Source organism: Mobula hypostoma, chromosome 10, assembly GCF_963921235.1.
Source record: "Mobula hypostoma chromosome 10, sMobHyp1.1, whole genome shotgun sequence".
Taxonomy (NCBI): Eukaryota; Metazoa; Chordata; class Chondrichthyes; order Myliobatiformes; family Myliobatidae; genus Mobula; species Mobula hypostoma.
Window position 1 is genome coordinate 56203201 of NC_086106.1, and position 5441 is coordinate 56208641.

Sequence of the window (5441 nt, forward strand, 5' to 3'; positions counted from 1 at the left end):
AAACCGGAGGAAATAGCAGATGTACTTAATGAATACTTTACTTCAGTATTCACTAGAGAAAAGGACCTTGGTGATTGTAGTGATGATTTGCAGCAGACTGAAAAGCTTAAGCATGTAAATATTAAGAAAGAGGATGTGCTGGAGCTTTTGGAAAGCATCAAGTTGGAAAAGTCGCCGGTACCAGATGAGATGTACCCCAAGTGACTGTGAGAGGCGAGGGAGGAGAATGCTGAGCCTCTGGTGATGATTTTTGCATCATCAATGGGGACGGGATAGGTTCCAGAGGATTGCAGATACTGTTCCCTTATTCAAGAAAGGGAGTAGAGATAGCCCAGGAAATTATAAACCAGTGAGTCTTACCCCAGTGGTTGGTAAGTTGATGGAGAAGATCCTGAGAGGCAGGATTTATGAACATTTGGAGAGGTATAATATGATTAGGAATAGTCAGCATGGCTTTGTCAAGGGCAGGTCGTGCCTTATGAGCCTGATTGAATTTTTTGAGGATGTGACTGAACACATTGATGAAGGAAGAGCAGTAGATGTAGTGTATATGGATTTCAGCAAGGCATTTGATAAGGTACCCCATGCAAGGATTATTGAGAAAGTAAGGAGGCATGGGATCCAAGGGGACATTGCTTTGTGGAAACAGAACTGGCTTGCTCACAGAAGGCAAGGTGTGGTTGTAGACGGGTCATATTCTGCATGGTGTTCGGTGACCAGTGGTGTGCCTTAGGGATCTGTTCTGGGACCCTTACTCTTCGTGATTTTTTTAAATTACCTGGATGAGGAAGTGGAGGGATGGGTTAGTAATTTTGCTGATGACACAAAGGTTGGGGGTGTTGTAGATAGTGTAGATGGCTGTCAGAGGTTGCAGCGGGATATTGTTAGGATGTAAAACTGGGCTGAGAAGTGGCAAATGAAGTTCAACCCGAATAAATGTGAAGTGGTTCATTTTGGTAGGTCAAATATAATGGCAGAATGTAGTATTAATGGTAAGACTCTTGCAGTGTGGTGGATCAGAGGGATCTTGGGGTCTGAGTCCAAAGGACGCTCAAAGCAGTTGCGCAGGTTGACGCTGTGGTTAAGAAAGCATACGGTGTATTAGCCTTCAGCAATCGTGGAATTGAATTTGGGAGCCAAGAGGTAATGTTGCAGCTGTATAGGACCCTGGTCAGACCCCACTTGGAGTACTGTGCTCATTTCTGGTCGCCTCACTACAGGAAGGATGTGGAAACCATGGAAATGGTGTAGAGGAGACTGATAATGATGTTGCTTGGATTGGGGAGCATGCCTTATGAAAGTAGGTTGAGTGAAATGGCCTTTTCCCCTTGGAGCGACGAAGGATGAGAGGTGACCTGATAGAGGTGTATAAGGTGATGAGAGGCATTGATCTTATGGATAGTCAGATGCTTTTTCCCAGGGCTGAAATGGCTGCCACAAGAGGGCATAGGTTTAAGGTGCTTGGGAGTAGGTACAGAGGAGATGTCGGGTAGGTTTTTTACGCAGAGAGTGGTGAGTGCGTGGAATGGGCTGCCAGCAACAGTGATGGAGGCGGATACGATAGGGTCTTTTAAGAGACTTTTAGATAGGTACATGGAGTTTAGAAAAATAGAGGGCTCTGGATAATCCTACTAATTTCTAAGGTAGGGACATGTTCGGCTCAACTTTGTGGGTCAAAAGGCCTGTATTGTGCTGTATGTTTTCTATGTTTCTAAGATGTTGGGGGGGGGGGTGGTGGTTGGGATTAGCGGCACCGCCACTTGAAGCACGAAACCCAACCGACCTTTAGTAGAGCTGGCACTTTCAGACAAAAACATGAGACACTGGAACAGAGGAAGATATCTGCCTCTGTAGGACGTGAGCACTCGTCATCACAATGAGTCTGAAAGTCGGCAACCTCATCCGACTTTACAAAACAAACACATATTATTAGGGTTGCATTAATTAGCAAGCAGGTTGCCAAACAGTTCTCCTTGACTCGGGGCACAGAACGAGTTTATGCATTTTAACAGTTGGTATGTCAAATACACCCTCTCAAATTTCTCCACAGATCTACGGAAAATAGTTGGTGCAACCATACAGAACTGGCCGGAAACAAACGATGAAATAGAGCCAATCAGTGAATGTGCCGACCCCGAGGATTACTCTTGAGTTGTTCAAAGCGACCTCGGCTTCGTATGTGCTGTCAAGAACGATCTTTGTGGATTATGAGACCGCCTTACGAGATTGGTCAATCGTGCTCACTGTAATAGTATAAAGGGTGTTGGCCGAGCACTAGCTCTATCCCAACTAGCATGCAGATTCCAATCTGAATCCTCGTTAGCATAATTTTCGCTGTTGTGATAATCTTTCTCTTCACCGTGCCCTTCCTTTGCGTGCCGCTACCATCATTCCACCTGTGTCAACTCATTACCGTCATCAAGTTCAGATAAGCATGCAAACACGAGGAATTCTGCAGATGCTGGAAATTCAAGCAACACAAATCGAAGTTGCTGGTGAATGCAGCAGGCCAGGCAGCATCTTTAGGAAGAGGTACAGTCGACTTTTCAGGCCGAGACCCTTCCTGACTGTACCTCTTCCTAGAGATGCTGCCTGGCCTGCTGCGTTCACCAGCAACTTTGTGTGTTGGTTGATCAGATAAGCATTCCCAGTTTGTGTTTTGTTACTTTAATGTAGCCCTGTTAATGATGGGCATCAGTGTGAAGGCGTGAAGCCTTGAATTCTAATCCTACCAAGACACAGAAATGACAGAAAGTGCGTGAATAAATGTTACACACCTGGCGTGTGGTTTTATTCCGTTCCCAGTAGATCAGCGACACCCCATGCTTCTTATTTGTAATACAGTACTGTCTAATGACACCATGAAACCTTCAAGATTGCAAGAACACTTCCTTAAGATATACCCAGAAAGGCTACTCATGGTATTACTCATTTCCATTTGAAAAGTGTTGCACACTCGAGTAGTTTGTCAATAATACTAAAATAACCTTGATAGTCGTCTCATTTCTTGTAATAACATTTCCAAAATGATAACAAAGTGTGGAAAATCTCATTCAATTGGTGAAAAATAAGTAACTCCTGCTGTATCAGAAGTAATCACCCCGTTCTGAAAATAAAGATATGTATTTTAAAATCAATTCCTCCGAGTAATAACTCCGCAGCTCATCGTACTGATGAAATGAGTGAAGACTATGCACAGAGTTACAAAAAACCTCAACAGAATTTGGGATACAACTGAATGAATCAACTGTACGTGACAATAAGGCATTGTTGATAGCATATGTACGGTTTACTAAAAATGGAAGAGTGTATGAAAAGATTTTCTTTTGTAAAAAGTAAAAAGCAAATATCAATGGAGAATCAATCTAGGACAAGGAGAAATGTATATTGTGGATAAAAGTATGCCAATTAGGAACATGGTTTCTTGTGAAGCAGATGGAGCATCAAGTATGACAGGTCCCCATGCTGGTTTAGTGGCATTTGTGAAGAAAGGAATTCCAAGTCTGTTTGCAATCCATTGTGTAATTCATCGACAACATCTTACAGCCAAAAACCTCAGCCAGCAACATTTTTCGAATATGACTCTAGTAATATCTGCTATAAACAAAATTAAAGCTCATCCATTAAACAGAAGAATATTTCACCAGTTTTGCCTGTATAACGATGAAGAGGTTGAACGGTTGCTTCTTCACAATAAAGTGCATTGTTGTCAATACGCTGTTGCTTAAACAGTCTCTTTGAACTTTTTGACACTGGTTGAATTTTGCTCAAAGTCGACAAGAACTTGGGAAACAAGATTGAACTTCTACGGGGAGATGTGGCATACCTAGCCGATCTGTATGCCAAAATGAACCTGCAAGGTGACAATTTCAATTCAATCCTGCCAGAAAGTGCAGTGTCCACTCTTATCAGAAAATTGGAAATACATAAGCAAATCATTGGGAGAAGAATATTCTCACAGTTCCCGTGTGGAAAATATGGCACTCCCTTTCACAGATGGTGATTTGCAAGAGTACTGCTTACACCTACAGTCACCAAAATAAGGATTTTCTGAATTGATTCAAGGATTTGATTTATCTGGAAATTCCAGACCGGGTAACCAATCCATTTCTTTGCAGGGTCGAAGAACAGAAAGAGAGCTTGCAAGAAGAAAATATCAAAATCCTGAATGATGAAGAATCAAACATGCTTTTTCAAAAATTTCTGCTTCTGTGGTATTTGGCTACACTGTCAAACAAGGTTTCTAGGTACTTGAAGAAGAGCCAAACTGCTCTTCGTTGCATTTCCATATTCTTCCCTTGTTCAAAGAGGCTTCCGTGCAGTGAACTACATACTCACAAAAAACAGAATTTGCTTGGACAGTGTTACATGTGGGGATTTCAGGCTTTTGCTGTCACAAATTGAACCAGTTTTTTCAAATCTTGTTAAAGCCATCAAGCTCAAGGATACATTGATGTCGAAGCTGCTGTACAGTGCACAGGTACTGGATAAGCTAGTTTTCAAGACAAATAAAAATTTAAAGCACAATCATTTTTCTCATGTTAGTATATGGTAGACAAGTTTTTATACTGAAAATTATACTGTATTGTGCCTAAGAGTGGCGTTGGCAAGTCTGAAGGTGGTTTATGGAGGCATTGGGCCAAAAAAGATTGGGAAACACAGTTGCAGACTTTTCCATACCCAGCAATGATTCAACCAGTTAGGATTCTCTCCATTGGGCATCTATTGAAGTTTGAAAAGTTTTTGGTAGCATGCCAAATCTATGCAAACTCCGAGGAAAGTTTAACAAGTAGCTAAGGTGATATGAAAATGGACATCCTGTGAAATGGCCAGACAGATAAATTGAAAAAGCATAAACAAGCACACCGGATAATTAAGTTACAGATGGTTGAAGTAACTGTGAAATAGCCCTTGCTGGAATGTTGTATGGATAAAGACTGGACTGGGTCAATATGCTGGAAATCCCTTCCTCACAGCATGTGGATATACCCACACTTCAAGGACTGCAGTATTTCAAGAAGGTAGCTGATAAGCAATTTATTCACATCCTGTCAGCTGAGACTTCACTTGTGGTGCAGAAAAGACTTAAAGATCTGTCAGAACACAATAAGCTTGTGTGTCCAGCAGAGCCTGGACAGCATTGCATCAGGCTTACAAGCTTACAGAGGCAAGTTAATACTTCATTCCAGTTAACATAACCTTTCCAACTGCAATGTTACTTTTCTCTCAATAGCTTTGACTGTCACTATTTGCATGTTTGCAGAGCTACCTGCAGTCAGCTGATTCCAGTTTAGTTTGGTAGGTCTTTTCCTGTGATATTGAAATTGACCACCCTGTCAAAAAATAAAATTGATCCTCATGGTGACAAGGTTGTAAAGGATCGTGTAAAGCAAATTTAATAATAAGAAGGGAAATCGGTTTCCAATATCCTCTCTCTCCAT